Here is a 27918-nt window from a genome sequence, read left to right on the forward strand (position 1 = left end):
GCTGGAGTGCAGTGGCACAATCTTGCCTCCCCGCAACCTCCTCCTCCCTGGTTCAAGCGATTCTCCTGCCTCAGCCTCCCAAGTAGCTGGGACTACAGGCATGCGCCACCATGCCCAGCTAGTTTTTGTATTTTTTAGTAGAAATGGGGTTTCACCATATTGGACAGGCTGGTCTCGAACTCCTGACCTCGGGATCCACCAGCCTCAGCCTTCCAAAGTGCTGGGATTACAAGCACAAGCCACCACACCCAGCCGGGATGCTGCTTTTTTCCTGACTATGACCATGAATGTCTTGTGTGGTCTAAGACAGCAGTCCCCAACATTTTGGCATCAGGGACCAGTTTCATGGAAGGCAAATTTTCCAAGGATGGCGGTGAGGGGGGCGAGGACGATTTGGGGATAAAACTGTTCAGATCATCAGATATTAGTTGGATTTTCATAAGCAGTGCACAACTGAGATGCTTCGCATGGCCAGTTCACAATAAGTTTCACGCTCCCGTGAGAGTCTACCACTACCAATGATCTGAAAGGAGGCGGGGCTCAGGTGATGAAGCCAGGGATAGGGGGCGCTGTAAATACCAATGAAGTTTCACTCACTTGCCCGCAGCTCACCTCCTGCTGAGCAGTCCAGTTCCTAATTGGACACCGACCTGACGGGTACCGGTCCACAGCCTGGAGGTTGGGGATCCCTGGTCTCAAAGACACCTTGAGAACCTCTTTCCTCTTTGTTAACGCAAGGTATGGTTTCGAAAGCAATTCATGCATTTTCAGGAAAGAAGGCAAGAGACTGGGAAGAAGGTGGGGAAGGCTTACCAGGTGCTGTATATACAAAGGAGCAGAAAGGCCGGGAAGCAAAACTCGAGTCAGACACATTTTGGGTTGAACTCAGTCGCTGCCCATTAGTAGAGGGATCCTAGAGAAGCCATCCACCCTCATGTGTGAAGGAGAAATGACAAATGCTCCTGGACCCTAGAGCTGCTCAGAGGATCCAATAGGACAAAGATGCAAAAAGGCCAGCACTATGCCTGGCAGAGAGGACGGATTCAATCGGTGAATTCAGCCGTGCTGAAGCCGCGACGATGCAAGAGAAAATCAGCTTTCAGCTGATGGAGCGGGATTTGCCTCCTGATTATCTGCCCTGAATCCACCACCTTCCTGAATGGCAGCCCCAGGCACAGAAGGGTGGAAGCAGACGCTGGCTGAGGAGGGAATCCTGCCATTCCCCTGCCCCCCGCCACTTCCAGCCATCTCCCAGCCCCTGGGTGCTGCACCAGCAGTCTGGAGACTTCCCTGGCCCGGAAGGACCTCTGACAAGGCCCCGGAAGCCCGGCAGAGCCAGGTTGGCCTTTGAGAGGAGGTGGGTGTCAGGAGTGCGTGTCGGGTGGGGAAGGGAGCTGTAAGCAGCAGAGACTGGTCAACCTTAGCCATGACCTTCAGGGCCCCCGTCTACATGTCCATGCAGAAGGGCTCCCAGAGGGGAGCAGCATCCTGGCCTCTGTCAGGAAAGGAGAGAGTTCCCTGATTTAGGGAGCTTAGAAGAAAGAGTGAGCATGCTCAGCTCATCCCTGCACTTAACATTGGTGCAGAGGGGCAGGCCCAGGATGTGTATGGGGGGTGGATGGAGGTCTGCAGAGGCCCCCCACCACCAGCCCCTGTGATGGATGGGCAAGTTCATTTCTGGGGTGCAGTCTTGGCAGCCTTGCACGTTGTCCCCAGCCTCCCATTCCCCAGCCTATCTCTCTCTCTCTCTCTCTTTTTTTTTGAGACAGAGTTTTGCTCTGTTGCCCAGGCTGGAGTGCAATGGCTCCATCTCAGCTCACTGCAGCCTTTACCTCCCAGGTTCAAGAGATTCTCCTGCCTCAGCCTCCCAAGTAGTTGGGACTACAGACACCTGCACCACACGTGGCTAATTTTTGTATTTTTAGTAGAGATGGGGTTTCACCATATTGGCCAGGCTGGTCTCAAACTCCTGACTTTGTGACCCAATGGCCTTGGCCTCCCAAAGTGCTGGGATTACAAGCATGAGCCACCGTGCCTGGACCCCAGCCTACCTCTTGTATAAATGAGCTGCCACTTTTCTGTCCCTCTCTGGGACCCTGGCAGGCTCCATGAGTAGGCAAGGGAGGAGTGTGGTTCACCAGCTCCTTCCTCCAACAATGTAGGGAAACTTTGTGTTACATCTGCTCCTGTAGCATGCAGGGCTCAGTCTATGCTTTGTCAGCTGCAAATGTATCATTTTTAATTTGGAAGATTAAAAATATATATATTTGAGCCCCACATAGGAAGATCCAAAAATTATTAAAATATAGAACATTTAGACTGTGGGGCAGAGACTGTATCTGTTCTATTCATTTATCCCTAGGGCTTAATGTACGTAGTAGTTACCCAATAAACATATGCTTAGCAAATGACTGAAAATTAACTTAAGCAGCTGGTATGTGAAAATAGCATATGCACAAAGATGTTCATTGCAATATTGTTTATAATGGTGGAAAATTGTTTTGTATAGTCTGGTTAAGAAATCTGTGGTATATGAATACAGTGAAATGGCAGGCTATTATTAAAATTAACAAGAGGACTCTGAAGCCATGAGAACGGGGTTATGGGATGTTGTTAAATGAAATTTAATAATACTGTGATTTAAAGAATGTAAACATGTATGTCTACATAGATGAAGATTAAAAGGCCTATTTAGAGTTAAAGTCATTGCTGTGTAAAATTAGCAGCAATTAAGAAACGCCTTTGGTAATGTTTTACAGTGGATTCTAGAATATGTTTTAAACTCTTTTAAAGAAACCCCTGTAGTACTTTCTAAACGGATGAGCTGGTGGTTTGCTATTTTCCAGGTTCTATTGGATGAGCTGTGAAAGGCTCCATTGGATAGGGGGCTTCTGGAAATTTCCATCTCCCCACCTCCTGGTGGATAGCAACTCGGACCTGGCAAAATTATTCTTGGCAAACGCAAGCTCATCTCAGAAAGAGTTCTCAGTGCAAAGAGCCTTTAGCAACGGAGGTGCTAGAATCTGTGTTGGTGAAGCTTTGTAAATAGCAGGGATTCGACAGAGGTCTTTTCAGGCCTTTATTTCCTGCTATTCCTTCTCCTCCTTCTTTTTATTTTTTTTTTCAAAGTTTGTAAATAACCCAGGGGTGATTTTTGTACTCCCCCAGGTCTGTGGGGGTAGGATGAGATAGAAAGAGGCATCGCGTTGTCCCTGCCATCCCTCCACCCTGTCCCTGCATGCCTGTGTCTCTTCTGGCCACCCCTGTTGCCCCCACACTCCCCTCCCACCCTAGCGGTCTGACAGAGGACACCACACAGTTGCCCATTCTCACACCCCCTCCCGCTGGACAGCCCCTGTGCTTAACAAGGCAGCTTGACGTGTTGTGGGACCTGCTGGTGTCCTGCCCGAAGAGGGTGGGGTCGGGGGAGTGGGCTGGCCCGCTCCTGGAACTGTAGCGTCAAACTGTCCAGGCCTTCATTTGCAAAAAAACCACATGCTGGGACACCAAAATAGGTCTCGGGGAGGTCCAGGTGGGGCTGGCCTGGGCTTGGCCCCACCCAAGTAGGGCGCCAGGGAGACAGAGTGCCCCAGCGCCACCAAGGTGGGCAGAAGTCATCTGGGGCCACTGAGAGAAATTCCACTGCGGCTCCTGTTGGGCCTTCCTTCGACCCAAAGTTTTGGACCTTCTGCTTGGGTGAGTTACAGTGGGAATTCTGGGCTTTGGCTTTGGGGGTGGCCAGATGAGAAGGGTATCAGTGTTCAGCTAGTCCAATCTGGCACTGCAGGCAAAGCTGAGGCTGTCACCTCCCAGCTCTGCCATTTACTAGCGCAAGTTGTTGAAGGCTGTCGATTCAGTGCCACTTAGGCGTATGCGAAGCGTGGCGTACACTTCATCTTTTGTCATCTCCACGGCTCTGGCACTGGTGTACTCTTCAGAGATGACAAAACTGAGGCCCGGAAGGGGCAAGCCACCGGCCCAGGCTCACCCAGCTTATTGTAGGTGAAGCCAGGATTTCAACCCAGATCAGATTTTCCTCCGAAGCAGATGACTTCGTCTTTCTCCTGCATTACCTCTTTCTGTCTTCCTGCAGCCAATTTCCCTTGCAAAGCAGCAGAGCAACGTTACATGGGTGCATACTCTCCATACATCCAAATGCATAAATTCTGAAAACAAAGTTTTATCCTGGTACAACTTGCCCTGAGCTGCAACCAGGCTCGTTGTGGTCTTGACTTATCTCACTTATTGTGGATGCTCACATGATTTCTGGGAGAAATATGAGTGAGTTACATTGTGGGTCTGCCCTAGACCCTGCTGGGAATCTGACAGGGTATACAGAATTCACATTGTGTTTCTCTAGGAAATCCTGGCTTCTGAATCACCTCTGGTCCCAAGAGATTCAGACAAAGGCTGTGGATCTGTACAAAATTGTCCACCTCTGCTCATGGTGGGGCAGGGTGGGGGGTACCTGTTCATACATTCCTCCCGGGAAATCTTTCTGTAAGGCAATAACCATCACCAGCGGTTAGCATGCTTGTGCTCTTTGACTCCGCAATTCCTCTTCTAGGAATTTTTCTTAAGGATTTGAGGATAGAGATATCTATTATAGTGGAAATCTGGTACCATGCTAAAATCTCAAAGCAGGGAAATAGTTAAGTAAAGGGTAGTATACATTCCTTAGATGGAACATTATGTAACCATTAAAACGGGTGCTTAAGGCTGATGTGGTGGCTCACGCCTAGAATCCCAGTGCTTTGGGAGGCCCAGGTAGGAAGATTGCTTGAGCCTAGGGGTCCAAGGATGCAGTGAGCTGTGATCACGCCACTGCACTCCCGCCTGGATGGGAGAACAAGACCCTGCCTCGGGGGAAAAAAAAAAAAAAAAGGTGCTTAATTGGTAAATTTAGTAATCTGGAAAAAATATTCGTTACAGCTGGTAAGTGCTGGGTGGTGAAAGCCAAAGTTACCAAATAACACGTACTGTGTGACCCAATGTTTGTTAAAAAGAAAAATAAAATGACACCAAAGAACACTGACATCGTGACTCCACTTCTGCTCCTGAAAAGCAGGTCTTGGCTTTGCAGAGCTGCCTTCCACAAAAGGCAGGACTGGGCTGAGAACACTAGCTGGCTGCACGGCTGTTGATCTGCCCCATGAAGGATGCCTTCCGTCTTTATGTGACTCAGTGCCCTCTTGTCCCCATCGCTGCCTCTCCTCGGGGGCGGGGGCGGGGAAGGGGCCTAGGCTGCCTCAGCAGTGCTACAATGGATTGTAGTTGCGGCACCTTCTGTAGCCTGATTTGGGGTCATTTTAGGGATTTTTCATCCTTTTGTTTAACAGACTCGTGTTTTCTTTGCTAGGCCCTGTATCAAATGCCAGGGATGCAGAAGTAAGACAGGAGGCTCCTGGTTCTAAATTCCTCAGCTGTGTCTTATTCCTCTCTGCTTGCCTTGCTTAGGGTAGTACCAGGCACCTAAACAATGAATGAACAGGGTCCCTGTCCTTCAAAAACTCACATGCCAGGAAAGGGAAACTGATGAGCAGGTTTGTTGAAGTGTTGGTGGTGGCGTGTCCTGGTGGGGCACACAGGAAAAATGATCCCTTCTAGAGGGCTGGGTGAGGGGAAGAGTGGGGTGAATTCAGCCTTCTGTGATTTCACAAGTGCTCTCTTCTGGACGGACGCTCCCATTAAACCTAACTTCATGGTTAACTCCACATGCAAAGACAACCAGGCTATTTAGCGCCTCAGAGCTTAGAGAATATGTGCAATGCCATTGAGGAGCCAGGACACAGGGCTCTTGTGTTGGCTTCCTAACAAGGATGGTAAGAAGACGATTTAGGCCTCTGACCATTGCATCCAGCGTGTTATCTTTCCCTTTGCTGTCTCTCAAGCCGAGGCAGGGAATGGGGAGAGGAGGACCCCTGGGGGAGTCCCAGGTGGAGCTGTTTTGTATATGGCCATTCTGCTTCCTGGTTCATGGCTCAACAGGAAGACACCTGGGAGGGTCTTGGGCACTGATAAATGATGATAACTAAAAAGATATTTAGGTTGGGCACAGTGGTTCATGCCTGTCATTCCAGCACTGTGGGAGACTGAGGAGGGAGGATTGCTTGAGCCAAGGAGTTTGAGATCAGCCTGGGCAACATAGCAAGACCCTATCTCTAAAAAAATTACAATAATTAGCTGGGTGTGGTGGTACATGCCTGTAGTCCTGGCTGCTTGGGATGCAGAGGTATGAGGATTGCTTGAACCCAGGAGGTTGGGGTTGCAGTGAGTGGAGATTGTGCCACTGCACTCCAGCCTTAGTGACAGAGAGAGGCCCTATTGAGAGAGAGAGAGAGAGAGAGAGAGATTGAGAGAGAGATGTAGACTCATTAAAATCAATAATTTAACAAATAGTTCCAAAGTATCTACCCTGCGCTAGAAGCTTGGTCCTGATTACTCAGAAGAGGCACCGTGGTGGAGTGTCCAGTGAGAGTCCCGGGCCTTGTCAAGTGAGAATGCAATGGAAAGTGTAGTTTTAGGCCAGGAGCCCTGAGCACCCTGGGCACTGGGGAGTCTATCTAAGGGGAAATGAGTAGAGAACCCAGAAAGGGGGAGCCCAGAGGCAGCCTGCAGCCCTCCCCGTGTCATCTTCCTCAGCCTGAAAAGTTCCCTCTTGACTCTTTGGAGGCAGCAAGAGACTGCTGTTTATCCACCATCCAGAAAATCCAGCCACCTGCCGCTTCTGGGTCACCACGCGGTTACCTCCAATCTCTCAAATGGGGTTTCCAGTCTTTCATAATTGTGGCTGACATCATCGTGCACTCTCAATATGCCCAGCACTATTCTAAGTGGGTCACATGCAGTAACTTCTGTTCAATTCTCACAACATCTCTACGAGGTCAGTCCTGTGTCATTCTTATCATACCCATTTATCAGATGAGGACACTGAGATTCAGAAAGTGGAAATAGCTTGTTCAAGGTCTCACAGCTGATAATCTGTGGTGTTTGGACTTGAAGCCAGACAGACTGAACTCAGCACTCATTCTCCTCTGCTCTATAATACAAGATACACAGGGTCCTGTCCCTATGGATTGCAGTACAATGGGGATAACAGAGAGTAAGCCATAATGATACCAATCTAACGAGTCTTGTATGGACGGTCCTGGCTTGCAGGGACTTTCCTGCTTTAGCACAGAAAGCCTCAAATTCTGGGAGCCTCAGTCCTTGGTAAGCTAGATGGTTGTATTAACCTAGTTGTGTGAAAAGGGAGTCATAAAGGATTATCATTTCTTTGCCTTATTTTGAAATTTACCAATTTGACAGATGTCACATGGGATTTCACTGCTGTTTTTACATTGCCTTTCTTTTGATCACCAGGGAGGCTGAACGATGTTCTTGATGCTTTTTAACCAGGTGTATTTTCTAGTTTCTGAATTAGCTGCTCCTAGAATTTGTCTGCGGAGGCAGAGTTTCTCAGCCTTGAGAGGGCATCAGAATCAGAGTAGGGCTTCTGAAAAAGCAGACCTCTGGGTCGTATCCTCAGAGTTTCTGATTCAGTAGTCTGGGGTGGGGCCTGGGGCTGGGCATATTTAATAAGCACCCAGGTGACACTGAGGCTGCCAACTGGTCAGGGACCGTACCTGGAGAGGCACTGTGTTTGGGTGTTTTGTGCAAGCTCTTCATTTAGTAAAGTGGTTCTCACATTTGCTAAATGTGCACCTTAGGTCAGGTGTGGCGTTGGCTCACGCCTGTAATCCCAGCACTTTGGGAGGCCAATGTGGGTAGATCACCTGAGGCCAGGAGTTCAAGACCAGCCTGACCAACATGGAGAAGCCCCATCTCTATTAAAAAAAAAAAAGTGCACCTTAGAATCACCTAGGGAGTGTTAGAAACTCAGATGCTACGGCCCTACCCTGGACCAGGTGAACCTAATCTTAGGGAGTGGAACTTGGGCTTTGCTAGTTCATTTAAAAATTTCCCAAGTGATTTCCTCATCTCTGTAGTGTTAAAATGAAAACCCGTGTGAAAAATCCCTGAGCGGACAAAGCCAGTTATGCTTCATAAGTGACCCTAAACTTCTTGATTTGAAACATAGCAAAACTGTATGCCTTTTCAATTTTTCTAGCCTTACTTCACTAGCTAGAACTTCTAGCACTAGGCTAAGAGTGGACCTCCTGGCCATGTCCCTACTTTTGCAGGTGAAAGCATTCAGTCTTTCAAGCATTAAACTACAGTGTTAGCTGTAGTTTTGTTGGTAGATGCTCTTTATTAAGTTAAGTAATGTTCCTCTATTCCCATTTTTTCTGCAGGGTTTTTTTTTTTAACATAAATGGGCATTGAATTTTGTCAAATGCTTTTTCTGCATTAATTTATATGATCATATGATTTCTCTTCTTTCACCAGTTAATATGATGGATTGCATTGATTGATTTTCAAGTATTCATTTAGCCTTTCATCTGTAGAATGAACTCCAGTTGGTCATGGTGTACAATCATTGAGATTTATTGCCAAATTCTATTTGCTAATATTTTGTTAAGGATTTTCATGTATATATTCATGAGGGATATTGATCTGTAGGTTTTTTTATTTATTATTACTTTGATTTTTTGTTTGTTTTTGAGACAGAGTATCTTTCTTTTGGATACTCTGGAATAGTTGGATAGGCTGGAATTCAGTGGCTTGATCTTGGCTCACTGTAACCTCCAGCTTCCAGGTTTAAGTGATGCCTCCGCCTCAGCCTTTTGAGTAGCTGGGATTACAGGTATGTGCTACCACACCTGGCTAATTTTTATATTTTTTGTAGAGATGGGGTTTTGTCATGTTGGCCAGGCTGGTTTCGAACTCCTGACCTCAAGTCATCGACCCACCTTGGCCTCCCAAAGTGCTGAGATGACAGGCATGAGCTACCGTGCCTGGCCACCAGCCTCAACCTCTTAAGCTCAAGCAATCTTCTGGCCTCAGCTTCTCAAGTAGCTGGGACTATAGGCACATGCCACCATGCCTGGCTAATTTTTGTAATTTTTATAGAGACAGGGTCTCACTTTGTTGCCCAGGCTGGTCTTCAGCCCCTGGGCTGAAGTCATCTTTCCACTTTGGCCTCCCAAAATGCTAGGATTATAGGTGTAAGCCACCGTACTCGGCCCTATCTCTGGTTTTAATATCAGGGAACTACTATCTTCATAAAATGAATTGAAAACTGTTCCCCCCTCTTCTATTTTCTGAAAGAGAATGTAGGGAGATGGTGTGAATTCCTCTTTAAACATTTGGTGGAATTCTTCAGCAAAACCATCTGGATCTGGAGACTTCTTTTTTGGGAGTTTTAAAATTGCAAATTCAATTTCCTTAACAGTTGTAGGCATATTCAAATTATCTAGTTCACATTGGGTGAGTTGTAGTCATTTGTATTTTTCAAGGAATCAATCCTCTTTAACTCAGCTGTCAAATGAATGTGTGTTCTCAGTAGCTTTTAAAAATTCCCTTCTCTCCGTTAGTTTCTCTCACATTGAAATGAGATGCTGATTCCCCCACAAGCCTTCCCTTCCTCCAGATCAAATGACAAAATGCATTATCCTGTGCCCTAACCCAGGAGAGCATCCTCGACAGGCAGAGCCCAGGATGGAGGAGTCCCAGTGTGAACCCACAGAGTTTCGGGGAACCAACTGGCCTTGAACCTCTCTGAAGAACCCTGGAACCAGAGGGAACTGGCGATCTTCTCAGTCACCTAAGTTTCCCTGGAGAGACCCCCCAGGAAGGGAGGTAGGAGTTCCGTCCTCAGCAGGTTTGAGAAGTCAAAAACGCTGGGGGCTCTGGATACCACTAGGTGGCGCTCAGAACATACAGTTCTCTTGGAGTCCACTAGTGGATCGGAGAACCTCTGTTCAGCTAGATTTGGTCTGTGGGGCATTTGTTCTTTTTTTTTTTTTTTTTTTTTTCTTTTTCTTACTTCAAGAAAGAGGGGCAGGGCAGCCCCCTGGCACCAAGCAGCCTGAAAGTGCCCCAGCCCAGAAGCTAAGCGCAAGAAAGAGGGGTATTTGTTCTTTAAGTGAGGTGCACTTTAGAGTCTAGAAGCCGCAAGGACCCCACGAGCTCTGGGTTGTTGGACGTGGTAGTACTTTCTCTGACTTCCCTACTGACAAAGGAAGGAAGACTTGAGAGGTGGTGCTGGCTGGAGGCTCCTGGGAGATGTCAGAGGCACCTACCAGCCTCTGCTGAGATAAGCATGCCCACCTGGAGTCTCTGTGTGTTACAAAGTGTCACACACACACACACCCGGCCAGGTCTGGGAAGAATCCTAAAGAATGTACCTGGGGCTCCAGGTCCCTTCCAGGCTGGCTCAGTGCCACACCCCTTCCTGATCCTGCCCCTTGCAGAGGTGCCATGATCTCCCCCACCACGTAACGTACACTTTCGGGAAAGAGTCCTCTGGAGTCAGTTGGGAGGCTCAAGGTTTTGTCCTGCTTCTGCTGCTAACAGTGTGCCTTGGGCAAGGCTTGCCCTCATCTTTGCTAGATAATGGACTGAGTGCAAATCCTGACTCAACTACCCACAGCTGTGGTGGCCTCTTAGGACTGTTACTTCACCTTCATGAGCCTCAGGTTAACATCTGTCATATGGAGGTAATAAAGACACTCATTGTGTAGTGAGGTTTTATTTTTTATTAAATCAATTACGTAATTAATTAATTTTTTAGACGGAGTCTTGCTCTGTCGCCCAGGCTGGAGTGCAGTGGCTTGATCTCGGCTCACTGTGATCTCTGCTTCCTGGGTTCAAATGATTCTGCTGCCTCAGCCTCCTGAGTAGCTGGGACTACAGGCACATGCCACCATGCCCTTCTAATTTTTGTATTTTTTTTTTTTTTTTTTTTTTTAGTAGAGATGGGTTTTCACCATCTTGGCCAGGCTGGTCTTGAACTTCTGACCTCGTGATCCACCCGCCTTGGCCTCCCAAAGTCCTGGGATTACAGGCATGAGCCACTGCATCCAGCCTTTTATTTTATTTTATTTTTAAGAGCCAGGATCTTGCTCTGTTGCCCAGGCTGGAGTGCAGTGGTACCATCATAGCTCACTGTAACCTTCAATTTTTGGGCTCAGATGATCTTCCCACCTTGGCTTTCCAAAATGCTGAGATTATGGGCAGGGAACCACCATGCCAGCCACAGAAAAGAGTAAGCACTGGATGGATGTTGGCAGTTATTATTTTATTGCTAATATTATTATTGTTTTTGAAACATAGTCTCACTATCACCCAGACTGGAGTGCCGTGGCGTGATCACAGCTCACTGCAACATCTGCCTCTGTGGCTCAAGTGATGCTCTCCCCTCAGCTTCCTAGGTAGCTGGGAGTACAGGTGTGCAACACCACACCTGGCTAATTTGTGTGTGTGTGTGTGTGTGTGTGTGTGTGTGTGTTTTTAGTAGAGATAGGGTTTTGCCATGTTGCCCAGGCTGGTCTTAAACTCCTAAGCTCAAGTGATCCACCCACCTCGGCATCCGAAAGTGCTGGGATTACAGGCGTGAGCCACCGCACCCTGCCACTCCTATTGTCATGAATTTTTGTCCCACTCCCATCCCGGCCCTAACATAGGTGTACTTGTTTTCTATTGCTGCTCTAACACATCACTGCAAATAGAATGGCTAAAAAACAGCACAAATTTATTCTTTTACAGTTCTAGAAGTCAGAAGTCTGTAATCAAGGTGTTGGCACAGCTGCGTTCTCTCTGGAGACTTCAGGGGAAAATCCATTCTCTTGCCTTACCCAGCTTCCAGAGGCCATCCACGTTGCTGGCCTTGTGACCCCTTCTTACATCTCTCCAAACGCTTGCTGCCATCACCCATCTCCTGCTACTAATTTGATCCTCTTGCCTCCTTTTAAGGATCTGTACCTTGGAGTCAAAAAGGTAATCCAGAATAGTTTTCTCATCTCAAGATCCTTAATAACCTGTCTGTAAATGTTCTTTTAACATGTACAGTAACATATTCACAGGTTTCAAAGATTAGGATAGGGATGTCTTTGGGGGACATTATTCAGCGTAGCACACTGGGAAAACAGATCCAGTTCAAAATAAATAAGAGCTGGGAAAGGGTTTTATCTCTGTATCCCCAGTGCTATGGTTTGAATGTTTGTGTCTCCTCAAAATTCATATGTTGAAAACTTAACCCTAAGGTGATGGTATGAGGAGGTGGGGCCTTTGGGGGGTGATTAGGTTTAGATGAGGTCACGAGGATGGGGCTCTTATGATGGGATTAGTGCCCTTATAAAAGCAGCCACAGACAGACCTTTGCCCCTTCTACTATGTGAGGACACAGTGGGAAGGCACCATCTAGGAACCAGGAAGAGGCTCTCACCAGATCCTGAATCTGTTCTTGGACATCTAGCCTCCAGAACTGGAATAATAAATTTCTGTTGTGTATATGTATAAGCCACCTCATCTGTGGTGTTTTGTTATAACAGCCTGAACAGGTTAAGACACCCAGAGTCTAACACATTGCCTGTTTGGCCTAGAAGGTACTAACTTACTGAATGAATGAGTAGTGTGAACATTACTGGCACTCACCAATACCCAGCTCTTCTCTCCTTCTTTGGGTGGGGGCACATGACTAGTGACTAGCTTTGGCCAGTGAAAGTGAGCAGAAGTGAAGTGTGTGACTTCCAGGCTGAGTCAGTGGAAGCCTCCATATGACACTGCAGCCTCTGTCCTTCCCTGTCATGATAAATGTGGAGGCCTTCTCTTGAGACAGACTGAAGCAGCCTGGATTGTGAGTCACTGCATGGAGAACAGGCACCCTGGACTGTTACTTGCACTCACCAAGAAACAAACTTAGGGGAATGCTTTTCACTGTAGCATAACCTGAGTCTATCCGATGCAGCGAGTTAATGGAGCTGCCCAATCTTTAAGGTCCAAATGAAAACTATGTTATAGGTAGAAGAGTCAGCCATACAACATGCCTAACTAGTGGTCTTTGGCATGCCCAGGTGGATGGGCAGTTCTGCCTACTTCCATGTTTTGCCCAGTATCTAATATTGTATAGTTCCTCTGCTTTGGTTTCCTCAACTGTAAAATCAGGAGAATAATAGTACCTGCTTGAGATGATTGTTGAGAGATTATATGATTTAATGCAGATAAAGCATTTTTTTTTTTTTGAGATGGAGTTTCGCTCTTGTTACCCAGACTGGAGTGCAATGGTGCGATCTTGGCTCACCGCAACCTCTGCCTCTTGGGTTCAGGCAATTCTCCTGCCTCAGCCTCCCGAGTAGCTGGGACTACAGGCACACACCACCATGCCCAGCTAATTTTTGTATTTTTAGTAGAGACGGGGTTTCACCATGTTGACCAGGATGGTCTCGATCTCTTGACCTTGTGATCCACCTGCCTTGGCCTCCCAAAGTGCTGGGATTATAGGCATGAGCCACTGCGCCCGGCCTGCAGATAAAGCATTTTAAATAGCACCTGACATGTGGCAAGACTTAATATATGTTTGTTATCATCATCACCACCATCATAATCACCATTATCATCACCGATCATCACCCCGTCATCACCACCACCATTACCACCACCATCATCACCATCATCATCACCACCATCATCATTACCAACCCTGTCACCACCACCATCATCACCACCATCAATACCACCACCACCACCATCATCAATACCACCATCACCACCATCACCACCACCACCATCACCACAATCACCACCACCATCACCACTACCACCATCACTATCATCACTACCACCATCATCACCAACACTGTCACCACCACCATCCCATTGCCACACCCCCATCACCACCACCAGCACTCTCACCACCACCATAACCATCACCATCATCACTACCAGCATCATCACCAACACTATCACCACCATCACCACCACCATTATCACCATCATTACCACCATCATCACCATCACCACCACCGTTATCACCACCACCGTTATCACCATCATCACCACCATCACCATCATCATCACCATCATCACCACCATCACCAACACCATCACCACCATCATCACCACACCCATCACCACCATCATCACCACCATCACCACCACCGTTATCACCATCATCACCACCATCACCATCATCATCATCATCACCACCATCACCAACACCATCACCACCATCATCACCATACCCATCATCACCATCACCACCACCATCACCACCACCGTTATCACCATCATCACCACCATCACCATCATCATCACCATCATCACCACCATCACCATCATCACCATCATCACTACCATCACCAACACCATCACCACCATCATCACCACAGCCATCATCACCATCACCACCACCATAATCACCATCATCACCACCATCACCAACACCATCACCACCATCATTATCACCATCATCATCACCATTGTTATCAGGAGGAGGAGCAGGAGAAGAAAGAAATCTTACTCGCACTTCCAGTGTGCAAAGGAGAGAATAAATTTGATCAAGTTTAGTAAAGATAAATGCTAGTAATAGTAATCTCACATTGTCAACTTTAATGAAGCCAGTAAAAATTAATTTTAAGTTTGGACTTGGAGGTTCACACCTGTAATCCCAGCACTTTGGGAGGCCAAGGTGGAAGGACTGCTTCAGCCCAGAAGTTTGAGACCAACCTGGGCAACATAACAAGACTCTGTATCAAAAAAAAAAAAAAATTCAGGTGTGGTGGTGTGTGTCCTAGTCTCAGTGACTAGGGAGGCTGAGGTGGAAGGATAACTTCCCAGGAGGTCGAGGCTGCATGAGCCGTGATCATGCTGCTGCCCTCCAAAGCAAGATCCTGTAAAAAAAGAGAGAGAGAAGTCTTAGACATTGTCATGTTTTTTCCTTTGAGACCAACAAGCTTTTCTCTTCTTCCTCCTCCTCCTCCAACTCTTTAATAGACTTATGACTGATTAGAAACCTTTCTGGGAAAAGTAAGAGAAGCTGGGAAGTGAGGAAGATAGCCTATAATGAGAATTTAGAAATAAATTTCTACATAATCAATACAGTTCAATAATGTCCCAGGAGACTGGCTTCTCTGCCATGCTGTTGGTCATAGTTTCAGCCAGGGAAAGCAAGGAGGGTGTTAGAAGCACAGGTGACAACTTTAGGACTCTCAGCTGCTGTGATGTAGTTGCTCACTGAAGCTGGACTGTCCATTTAAGAAATCATTCATTCATTCACCGCATATTTGTTGAGCACCTGCTGAGGGCCAGGCACTGTTCTGGCCAGCTCTGGGGTGGGACTGGTTGGGGACACTCCCCACCCCTTCTTGTGATTGGTTCAGGAATAGACATGGCACCTGTACTGCTGAGGAACTGTTTGCTGGAGGTCCTGAGAAAGTTCCTCTCTTTTCCACAGGGCAAGAAAGAAAATGAAAATCATTTAAGCAGTAGGTACATAATAATGCCATAGGCAAAAACTTTTCATCAGAGCATGGCCTGCAACAGTGAATCACTGGAAGAAATCACATATTTTCATAAGTAAGCTGTGGTATCTCAACAAAAAGCAATGCCATGCTGTTATTTAAAATAACACAATGACTATAAAACATGAAGAAAGGTTTACATAAAGATACTAAGAGAAAAAATTATGCACAAAACCATATAGATATGCTCTGAAGAATTAAAATGAGAAGGTCATAATCAACAAATGGAAGTAATGTCTTTGTAAGACTGCTGGGATTATGAGTAGTTAAAAACATCCATTGAACTATTTTACAGTAGTCTGTATATTTTATTTCTTCTAAAGAATCCTCACGGTAATTTCTGAACAGGTAAACCAGTTGGCTGCCGTTTTCTAGGACTTGCTCGGTGAGCACATGACTTCTATTTTACTGGAAGTCACTCTCCAGTCTTGAGGGTTCTAGCCTTCTGATGAAGCCAACGCTGATTGTGGCAGAGAGAAGGTACAGAAAGGGACAAGCCTCCTTAGGATCTCCGCAAGCTGCTTGACCATACTGCTGGACTCTTCTAGGTAGCTGGCAAATTTCCACATTATTTCATCTGGCTGGGACTGGACTTGTGATTGAGGCAGAAAGCATCATACCCTAAGCCCTCCCCATAGCTGCCTTCACATCCTTGATTGTATGTTAACATCACTACAGAATGAATCAAATGCATTACCTTGCAAAAGTTGTTAAAAAAAGCCACATTTGGAGAAGGTGTTCTGTGGAAGCAATCATTCCTTATGCTCCTCTCTCCCGCCATGTCCCCTGTTGCATCTTTTACCCATTTTTTTTGCTACTATTTTTTTTCCAGACCTGCAGCTCTCAAACTTTGGTTGCATCAGAATCATGGCTGGGAAGTCTGTTCTGTAAAATGCAGATTTCCAGGTCTCACTTTTAGAGCCTGGCCTAGTCCAGTGTGAAGGTCAGATCTTTGTTGCCTGCCTTGTCACTAAGCTCTCCAGGGCACCGTACTGCCGCCAGATTTGGGAACCGTTGCTCAGGTGCAACTCTATTTCAGAATGTGCCTGGGAGTCACAGGCAAGGTGGCCCAGGGCAGATAAAGAGAAGAAGCTGATTGAGGGGAATCAGCATCACGCTTGTTTCTTACTCCTACAGAGGCACAATCAAACATATAAGGAAAAAATGACATTTCCTTTGAGAACTGCTTGAACAGTGACCTGAACAGCCCAAGAAAAGCCTCGGTGGACTTACATGAACCTGATCTTGCTCAAAAGTAGGCACCATGTGGAAGATCTTGCCCTTGTGAAATGACAAATTGAATGTGTTTAGAAATTGCATTTGAACTAGTTGAGATCCTGACCCAGGATAGTGGTTCTTTACCTTACCATTCAATAAAGGGGTGACATTGATGATTCAACCATTTTAGCAAGCTTGATTTGCTCTATTTATAATGAGAATGTAATAATAGTAACATTTCATTGATTCTAAGCTGCAGTTCTACCCCCCATTCCCCAACCCACATACATTTTTAGCAACTGTGTAATTAGGATGTGTCTTAAGATCAATGTCTTATGGTCATTGACACAAGGTCATAACATGGTTGTCATTGCCGACACCTTCTGGTGAGATCCAGAAACACCCAGGAACAAAATTTGCAGAATGAGTGTTGGCAGCCCGGGAGAAACCTCTGAGACCTCAGTGTAGCATCTTTGTGGGGACACTTCCTCATCAACGCCCTTGATGACAAAGGGTGACTTTATGTTGAAGGATACACATAATGACAAGATCGAGGTGAAAATCACACAAAAATTTAGACTCTCTGAAAAAGTTAGGGAAATAACCGATCTTTTTCCACTTGTTTTCCTATTTTGAGTGCCCAAGGGTGACAGATGAGATATCTAAATAAGTCTAAAAAATTACTGTCAGTAAGTCTTAAACATTTTAAGAGATCAAAGAAAGTATTATCTCATAATTTAATTGGTGGCATTTTCCATTTGCTTCCTTAGCAATATACAAAATAACAGTGCATGTTATAATGAGCATATTAGATGCAACGAAATACGGTAACAGTTCAGACACATAGAACTTCTGATCTGCCATGGGTCAGTACTCCATTCATGCTAACTCATTCAAGAGCCCATTTTATAGATAAGGAAACTGAGGCACTTGGAAGATACAGCCACACAGCCAGAGACTGGTAGAGCTAGGTGGGATTCCAAGCCAAGCAGTCAGCCCTAGGGTCTCTATTATAGCATCTCACCTAGAGATGTGCTACTTTGCAATGTGTCAAATAATAGCTGGTGAATTGTCAACCAGATTTGTATTTTAACAAGCATAGCACTGATTAAGAAAAAAAAAAATGTGGGCCAGGCGTGGTGGCTCAAGCCTGTAATCCCAGCACTTTGGGAGGCCAAGGCGGGTGGATCACAAGGTCTAGAGATCGAGACCATCCTGGTCAAAATGGTGAAACCCTGTCTCTACTAAAAAAATACAAAAAAATTAGCTGGGCATGGTGGCGTGCACCTATAATCCCAGCTACTCGGGAGGCTGAGGCGGGAGAATTGCCTGAACCCAGGAGGCGGAGGTTGCGGTGAGCCGAGATCGCACCACTGCACTCCAGCCTGGGTAACAAGAGCGAAACTCCGTTTCAAAAAAAAAAAATGTGGCCAGGTGTGGTGGCTCATGCCTGTAATCCCAACACTTTGAGAGACCAAGGCAGGTGGATCACCTGAGGTCAGGAGTTCAAGACCAGCCTGGTCAACATGGTGAAACCCTGTCTCTACTAAAAATATAAAAAATAACTGGGCATGGTGATGCTATTCGGGCTAATCTGGCTATTTGGGAGCCTGAGGTAGGAGAATCACTTAAACCTAGGAGCCTATTTGGGAGGCTGTAATCCCAGCTATTCAGGAGGCTGAGGCAGGAGAATCACTTGAGCCCGGGAGGTAGAGGTTGCAGTGAGCCGATATTGTGCCATTGCATTCTAGCCTGGGCAACAAGAGCAAAGTGTCATCTCAAAAAAAATAAAAAAGTGCAAATATGTTGTGAAAATGAGGCCAATTTTGTGACTGGCAAAATAGCAGCAGAAGAAACATGCATCAAGGATATTTATCACCCAGAACATCCCAGAAGGTGCTGTTTCATTTACCTGTGGTCTCTCACACCAGAGTGTTTCTCATTGTGTTCAATGGCGTGTTGAAAAGAGTAGAAACAAAAGTAGTTTGGGTTCTTGTCTTTTCTCATAACTTATATTGAAATGGGGAGTGACTTTAACTGATGACTTCTGCGCAGATGTTTGCAGCCTTTTTCAAGGGAGGAAGCAATCTCAGTTGTCAGGGACTGAATTCAGGCCTGAGTTATTATTGTTTATTAAGTATTAAGTAGACATTAGGATGAAGAGTAAAAATGTGAATTTAGTATTTGACCTAATGGGAAAGCCTGGCTCTAAATACTTATTTAGCATAGTTTTTTAAAAGCTGAATTAGTGCAAATCTTATATTTTATTGCTTTTATTGTACTTTAAAAGATTGATAGGAAGACAATGAAATTTGATATATCAATGGCTAGAATTGATGATGGAGACTAAGTCTTTGGAGGCTTAATTCATTTTCAGGTGACAAAAGGAACAACCTTGGTGATAAAATAGAACAAAGAAAAATCAGTCATCTTAGTTCATGGAAATATCTTTTGGAAACTGTTCTCCAAGAAGGGGAAGAGAGAGAGACAGAAAGAAAGAGAAAGAGAGACTGGGATCAGAGACTGCTAAATTCTACCATTTGATACCAGCTTCTTGCTGTGTAAGAGGATGCTTATGGAATTAATATGGTTTGGTTGTGTCCTCACCCAAATCTTATCTTGAATTGTAGCTCCCATAATCTCAACATGTTGTGGGAGGGACCTGATGGGATAAATTGAATCATGGGGGCAGATCTTTCCCAAGCTGTTCTTGTGACAGTGAATACATATCACATGATCTGATGGTTTTATAAAGGGGCGTTCCCCTGCACATGCTCTCTTGCCTGCCACCGTATAAAACGTGCCTTTACTCCTCCTTTGCTTTCCACCATGATTGTGAGGGCTCCCCAGGCATGTGGAACTGTGAGTCCATTAAACCTCTTTTTCTTTATAAATACCCAGTCTCAGTTATGTCTTTATTAGTGTGAGAACAGACTAATACAGGAATGTCCATGGGTAGCAGCCTTGAAGAGGTGCATAGTACTTCCTCCCTGACAGTGCTTTCTCCCCAACATTCCTTGCTCTCTGCCATCTGCCTTCTGTACCCAAATGTTTATGAGCATCTGAATTTTCCAACTATTACGAGAAGAAGTTGCCCTGAATCTGCTATGCAGTATGCACTCACTTCAATTCAGCACAAATTTTCCAGAATTTCTTGGTACTTTAGCATTGCATTCATTGACTGAAAAAAAAGGTAAAATTTTTAAGAAAAAAAAGTATAAGTAATTTAAAGCATTATTGTTGCATTAAGTTCAATGCAGCTACATTACTGGGGAAAACGTGAAACCTCCGTAAATCTTAAAGTGAAAACTAAGATGAGCAGATACATTTCTAGCTTCCTGGTCAGCTACAGTCTAGACCTCCAAGCCCCCAGGATTGAGTGGTCGTTTTTGTGCCCCAGACGATGCTGGCGTGGAAAAGTTTTAGGAGCTCTGTTACAAAGAGTCCCTTGAGCCTCTTGGCCATTGGTCATTAAGCAGAAAAATACGCCTGGTTCCTTCTGTCCTTGGCTGCCTCCCATTGCTTTCTGCCCATGACCATGGTCTGCCCATTGGCAGGCAGGGTCTTTTGGAGTTAAGGGCTTCCTTGGCAGAATGTTCCCTGTAGTTTTAGACCAGGAGGTTCACTGAGTGTGGTTTTCAAGGCTAAGTCAGAAACCACCCTAGAATTTTGAGGCTGAAATGGAGCCTGTTCTTTTGCCCAATCTCACCTGGTTTTGGTGTAGGAGGGTTTAGGAATGGGTGGGTAGTAGGTGGCTGGAGCTGTGATGGTCTCCATTTAGGACACTAGTGAAACCAATAGAATCTGTACTTATGTGTGTATAGGTAATGAAACCTTGGATTTTTTTTTTTTTTTTTTTTTGAGACAGTCTCCCTCTGTGGCCCAGGCTGGAGTGCAGTGGCACGATCTTGGCTCACTGCAACCTCTGCCTCCCAGGTTTAAGTGATTCTCTTGCCTCAGCCTCCCTGATAGCTGGGACTACAGGCTGTTGCCACCGTGCCTGGCTAATTTTTTATATTTTTAGTAGAGCTGGGGATTCACCATGTTAGCCAGGATGGTCTCTATCTCCTGACCTCATGATCCACCTGCCTTAGCCTCCCAAAGGTTTGAGATTACAGGAGTGAGCCATTGAGCCCAGCCAGATGATGGAATCTTTGTCACTCTTTGAATAAGGTGTTCCCTTAGGTTTTTAAAAGAAGAGAAGATATTTCCATGTATTTTAACATTTATTCCTTCAACAATTTGTGTGTGTGTGTGTGTGTGTGTGTGTGTGTGTGTGTGTGTGTGTGTACTGCACTAGGCCTGGGGAATACAGCAGCAAGCAAAACAGGTAAAAACTGCTGCCCTCACAGAGCTTACATGCTAAGAGGGAGAGAGAGCAAATTTAAAGAACAATTAAATATCTGGAATGTCTGATGGTGATTGGTGCTATAAAGAAATGAGGAAAGAGGTGTGGGAGTATGTGTGTTAGTGGGTGAGTTGCAATTTTAAGTAAGTGGGCAAATGCCTCTGAACAGGTGACATTTGACCAAACCACTGAGGGATGCTGAGTCAGTTGCTTTGGTGGTGCAGCCTGCTGGGCTGCCTGAAGGACTGGATAGAGGATGTGAGAGAAGGTGAGAAACTGAGGATGACTCCAGGGCATGGTAGGCAGTGTATGATACAGCTCAGTCATCCCCAGCTCCTGGTTTTCATGCTCTTGTGTAATTTCTTTTCTTCTTGAGTCTGTGATGGACCTAGAGACTTTTATTTTTTTATCATGAATAGATTATGGCAAAGTTGATGGGATCTCATTTCTGTGGATACATCACCAAGATTGTGACTTCTGTTTTGCTAGCAGATTCTCTCCATTGCTTTCTTGGCTTGCACACTTCAGTGAGGCAGTCTGCCTTGTTGAGAGGCCCACATGGTAAGGAACTGAGGGCAGCCCCTGACTAACAGCCATCTAGGAACTGAGGTTGTCAGTCCAACTATCCCGACGAACTGAACGTTGATCCTCATGAATTTGGAGTGCGTCCTTCCCAGTTGTGCCGTGGAATGAGAGTGCGGCAGCAGCCAACAATGTGACTGTCCTGAGAAGGACGCAAAAGCAGAGGGGACAGCTAAGCCAGATATTTCATCCATGAAACTGAGATAATACATGTGTGTTTTTTAAGCTGTTAAGTTTTGGGACAATTTGTTATGCCACAATATATAATTAATGCACAAGGTTTTTGGCAACTGGAAGAATAAAATTAGTATTTAGTATTTATGATAGCACAGATGAGTATAGCTAAAAGGTTTCTTTATAGGAAGATTGCAGGTTTTTTGGTTTCGTTTGTTTGTTTTTTGGGACAGAGTCTCACTGTCACCCAGGCTGGAGTGCAATGGCGCAATCTCCACTAACTGCAACTTCTGCCTCCTGGGTTCAAGCGATTCTCCTGCCTTAGCCTCCTGAGTAGCTGGGACCACAGGCACCTGCCATCATGTCTTGCTAATTATCGGATTTTTAGTAGAGACAGGCTTTCACCATGTTGGTGGAAATTCTTGCCTTAGTGTTTCCAAAGTAGAAATTCTAAACTGTGAGTGGCAGAGACCAGGCTAGATCTTCACCAAACCTTGTTTTCCTTTCCTCGATGGCCCTTGGAGCAACCATGTATACCAGCATCCCCGCTGTTAGGGAGGGGTCCATTCTAGGTGGTCTCTGACTTAGCCTTGAAAACTACATCTCATGAACCTCCTGGTCTAAAACTACTGTTAGGGTTAGAGCATCGCATGCTCTAACCAATAGCATGTGATGACTTCTCTTCCTGCACCTGTCAGTTGGGAGCTGAGAATTCAGGGGGAAGCTTCTAAGGCTCCAGGATGATGAGCTTTTAGATGGAAGGAGCCAGGGTTCCAGAGTGACTTGGTGAGAACCTCCACCACCTAATCAGCTACACTGGCCGTGACATGAGTGAAAAATAAACGTTGGGCATGTTGCTTTTACAGCAGCTAGCACTCCTTACCCAGACCCATCCACCCAGCATTTCCCAGTGTCTCATACCAGAGATGATTTAAGTGTACCCAAACAGTTACAAATGTTCACATGTTACACGTTTGCTTTATAGGTATGCTTTCTTGATGTATTATATATTTGTTTTCTAGGTATTTCTTTGTTAAAAAAGAAGAACTGTAGACTGAGTGGCTTAAGCCACATTTATTTCTCACAGTCCTGGAGGCTGGAAGTCCAAGATCAGGGTGCCAGCAGGGTTGGGTTCTGGTGAGGGCCGTCCCTCAGGTTGTAGACTGGCAACTTCCTGTTGTATCCTCACATGATGAAAAGATGGCCAGAGAGCTCTCTGGGTCTCTTTTTAAAAATTACTTATTTATTTATTTTTATTTTACTGTAAGTTCTGAGATACATGTGCAGGTTTGTTACACAAGTATACATGTGCCATGGTGGTTTGCTGCATCTGTCAACCCACCATCTAGGTTTTAAGCCCCACATGCATTAGGTATTTGTCCTAATGCTCTCCCTTCCCTTGCCCCAATCCCCTGACAGGCCGTGGTGTGTGATGTTCCCCTCCCTGTGTCCATGCATTCTCAGTGTTCAACTCCCACTTATGAGTGAGAACATGAGGTGTTTGGTTTTCTGTTTCTGTGTTAGTTTGCTGAGAAGGATGGCTTCCAGCTTCATCCATGTCCCTGCAAAGGACATGAACTCATTCATTTTTTATGGCTGCATAGTATTCCATAGTGTATATGTGTCTGGGGTCTCTTCTCTAAGGATGCCAATTCCATTCACAAGGGCTCCACCCTCCTGACCTAATCACCTCCTAAAGGCCCTACCTCCTAATACCATCCCATTGAGAATTAGGGTTTTAACATATGACTTTGAGGGGGCATACACATTCAGACCACAATGAAATATTAAATACATACACACACACACACACAGACACACCCCTACCTCATCAGTTTTATGATTTCAGAGATATTGTCACTTAGGACAAGGGTTGGTTTCATTATGCGAGTTGGTTACAGAAAAATGTCAAGTAAATCACAGAAAAGGTGGCAGGTGGGAATGGCAAAGATTTTGACAGTAGCACACACCCTGGCTTACTCTCTGCGGTTATTATGAGGCTGAAATGACATCGTGTACATGAAGTCCCTCTCCTGGGCTGACCCAGGGGGCTGAGGCAGGGTGGATTGCTTAAGCTCAGGAGTTTGGGACCTGCCTTGGCAACATGGCATCCATCTCTATGAAAAGTAAAAAAATTAGCCAGGCATGGTGGTGGGCACCTGTGGTCCCAGCTAACTAGGAGGCTGAGGTGGGAGGACTGCTTGAGTCTGGGAGGCAGAGGCTGCAGTGAGCTGTGATTGTGCCTCTGCACTCCAGCCTGAGTGACAGAGTAAGACCCTGTCTCAAGAACAAAAAAAGTCCCTCTCCTGGTCCAGCGCATAGTAAGCGTGTGATAAATAGTATCTCTTATCTTGTAGTACGCAACCTGTGTTACAGGACACATCCCACCGCCTCTGGTTTGCTGTTTACTTGATTACCACTCTTCATCTCTGAATCTCTAGTAGTAGCTCCATGCCTAGAACCTAATGGGGCCACATAAATGGAGACTAAGTGTTGATTATTAAAGAGACCTAACATCCTTTCCAGAATCAGATTTGAATACAGTGGGCTATGAGCCCTGTGCAGACAAGAACTACTGACCGAGTGCTGTATCCCCAGCATCCAACCCAGGACACAGCGCTCATGGAATATTTGTTATGAATGAACATATTTATTTGAATTCCTCTTATAGACTCATACACTGTCCAACCTGACCTGAGTCTTGAGAAAAATGTGTCTCAGCTAAAGAAGAGGAAAGTAAAGTATGAAGAAGCAAAGTGACCTCACAAGGTCACACAGGTATGGGAATGTGCTGTGGGGTTTTTGAAAGTCACATGGGACGTGAAGCAGCTCTTTGCTGTGCAAGATCGTCCCAGGCATTGCCTGCCAATGCCCATGAAAGCCAGTAGCGTCTCTAATCATTGTGATCATCAGAGATGCTCTGCAGCTCTCCAAAGCATCTCATAGGGACATAGGGACAGTCCCCCCTGGGAACTGCAGATCCAGCCTGCCCTTCCAAATGGATAAAGAAACTAAGACCCCCAGAGGAAGACAGACTTTCTCAAATGATGGAGCCAGCATTTGGAACAAATTCCTGATAATGCATTGAGAATCATTTTCCAGGGCCATGCAGGTGGCTCATACCTATAATCCCAGCATCTTGGGAGGCTGAGCTGGGAGGATCACTTAAGCCAGGGAGGTCATGTGATTGTGATCTGGCCACTGCACTCCAGCCTAGGTGACAGAGTGAGACCTTGTCTCAAATTAAAAAAAAAAAAAAAAAAAGACTTTTTCTTCAATCATTGAGACTAAGGGCTTGTTCAGATAATAAAGGAAGCTCCTGGAGGGACGGGCTTGGGGCTCACCAGGACTCAGCACCCCAAGGTGGTGCTGAGGCAACTCCCATGAGCTGATGAGCAGGGGAGCCCCTGGGGTGCTCTGCCCTCTGCCCCGTGCCTTCTCCCCTGTGGCTCAGCCCTGCCTGGGGAGGAGAACCACATGGGGAGTGGGAGAGTATGGGCAGAGAGAAATCTGCTCCCAGGCAAAAGCTGGCACTGACTCCTAATAAAACTGAGATGAGTGTGTGTATTTTAAAACAAATAAATGTTTCAAGACCTGAGAAGGGAGATGTTAATGGCTCCATTCGAATTCAGTGGAATTTATTTTCCATTAGGGCTGGGCTTTCTGAGAAGCTTAGTTCAATCAAGGTTAGACATGAAAACAGCACTGTGGCTGAGTGGACACCAAGTTCCCTCCCCCACTGCACGTTTCTTAATTAGAGCTCCCAACCTACAGCCACCCTTGGCTGCCCCCGACACTGAAGCGCTAGTCTTTTCTGCTTTTTTTTTTCTGTGTTGGATAAGATTATTTTTTCAAACTGATTTTCACAGTCAGCGCTGAGATGACCAACTAGCCAAGCTGTCCCATGTGCCCGCCGCCTCTCCATCCACGGAGATTCATCCACCGGCCCGCCAGCCGGTAATGAGAAGTTTGCCTTGCCCTTTGGAACCATTTTTTAAACAATGAATGGTGTTTGCAGAAGTGAGACTGCGAATAGAGATTCATAATGAGTAGCTCCAGCAATAATTACTTATTTTCTAATTTATCGAAAATGACTACATACAGTACTGCTGTTTTCTCTGAAGAGAAAAATGCAATAATTACCATCACTATTTATCTACTTTCCTATTTTTTAATAACTTGCAATTGCCATTTTTTAATTACTAGGGCAAAAAAATGGTTACCTCTTAGATGAGATGGCTCTAGTGCCATGAAGAACGCACTTGCACACTAATACCAGTGACGCTGTGTGCAGAGAATAAATATAAGGCGTTCGGATTTCTTGCCATTCAATCTATTCATTAGGCCTATGACAGAAGCAGCAACATGGGGTTGAAATGGTTTGTCTTCAGAGCCATAGGGAACCACATCTCTTAGCAAAGGTGATATAGTCCAGTAGCACACGTGTATTTATGTTCAATGATGTACTGATAAATGCTTAGCAACCAGCTTTCTGGGGGTCGGGGGAAGGAGCTCTGACATGTAGCATTGGTCAATTAGTGTGGTTTAAATACTCCCATCATGGCAGATTTTAAGATACTAACTCTACATCATGAAATACACATTTTGGATCAGAGGCATGCAATTGACACTCTCAAGCTGGAGTCAGCCAGCTCCAGCACATCACTGGATATTAATTCCATCATTTATTTATTTACTTGTTTATTTATTTATTTGAGACAGGGTCTGGCTTTGTTGCTCGGGCTGGAGTGCAGTGGTGTGATCTTGGCTCACTGTAACCTCTGCCTCCCAGGCTCAAGTGATCCTCCCACCTCAGCCTCCCGAGTAGCTGAGATTATATGTGTGCACGACCACACCAGGCTAATGTTTGTATTTTTGTAGAGACAGAGTTTTGCCATGTTGCCCAGGCTGGTCTTGAACTCCTGAGATCAAGCAATCTGCCCACCTCAGCATCCCAAAGTGTTGGGATCTCAGATCTGATCCACAGTACCCAGCCCTTACACATATTTTTTGAGGGTCTCCTGTGTGCCAGGCAGTGTCCCAATTGCTGATGTGACAGCAATGAATGAAACAGGTGGCCCCTGCCCTAATGGAGTTTAGATGGAGCAGGAGAGACAAGACAACCACTAGAGGAACTGGTAAATATGTAACACAATGTTGAGGAGTGGTGCATGACAACTGGAGTGGAGTAGGAGGGCAGGCTGGGATGCAGGCGGAGGGAACCCTTTTGCATACAGTGGATAGGAATGACACCCTAAAGGGTGTCATAAGCACAAATTTGAATGAAGTGAAGGAGAGAGTTTGTGAGGATTCCTGGGCAAAGAACATTCTAGGGAGAGGGGGAAACCAGCATCAAGTCGATGGTGGGAGGCAGGAGGATGCCTGGGGGTTGCTTTTAGTCTCTGTTTCTGAAGGTCCCAATATCTGGGAAGTCTGGGGTATCGTGTAGGATGACACAGATATATTTCTTTTCTTGCTCTGCCAGTGAAGCATTCTTGCTCTAAATTTCAGCAGGGCTTGAGTCGTGGGAGTGACCCATGCCTCTCTCTCCCTCCATTTCCTGCAGGATATGAGGAATTCTCACACTTCTCCTCATGTCCTCACATACCTGCAGCTCTTTTGATTTCCTTGTAGACACTGGCTCCTGATATCCTCATTCCTCTTATAGCAAAACTTATGCCTCTGCCTGGAATGGCAACACTGGTGGGGGCGTGGAGGGGAGGAAAGGGTTTGTTCAGTCCTGACTTCCCATCCCCTAGAACAGTGCCTGCCCCCCAGTCACACTCAGTAAACATTCATTGAATTCATTAACACAGGAGATGCAAGCATCTGATTATTTCATTAGGACTTCCAGTAAGATCCTGCCTGAACTAGGAGCCCATGCCCTCAACGCTGGCCCTCCCCAACCCCCCACCCCACTTCCTGCCAGTTTTCTTCACTGTTATGCACTGACACCGTTGTCTGGTGGGAGGCACTCATAAACACTGTGCAATGATTGACAGCATGGATATTGTTTTATTCTACATTATGTGTTTTTATCCTATATTACTTTTATTCCTTCTTCATAGTATAAATGGGACATTCTATTTATTTATTTTTAATTGTATGTGCAGGGAGATAAAATTATCTGTGAATTTTATTCCCACATAGTGAAGGAAGCATGAATATCTTTTGTTCTCTAAAAGGATGAGAGGC

General features: G+C 45.7%; 1 long non-coding RNA gene across 1 annotated transcript; it reads left to right on the top strand.

Moving 5' to 3' along the window:
* The first annotated feature begins 8447 nt into the window (after positions 1–8447).
* On the top strand, positions 8448–26387 carry LOC144577660 (uncharacterized). Its single transcript, XR_013522067.1, has 3 exons — positions 8448–9741; positions 11650–11880; positions 24395–26387. It is a non-coding gene; the product is annotated as an uncharacterized LOC144577660 (long non-coding RNA).
* The last annotated feature ends 1531 nt before the right edge of the window (positions 26388–27918 follow it).

Source organism: Callithrix jacchus, chromosome 9 (assembly GCF_049354715.1).
Source record: "Callithrix jacchus isolate 240 chromosome 9, calJac240_pri, whole genome shotgun sequence".
Taxonomy (NCBI): Eukaryota; Metazoa; Chordata; class Mammalia; order Primates; family Cebidae; genus Callithrix; species Callithrix jacchus.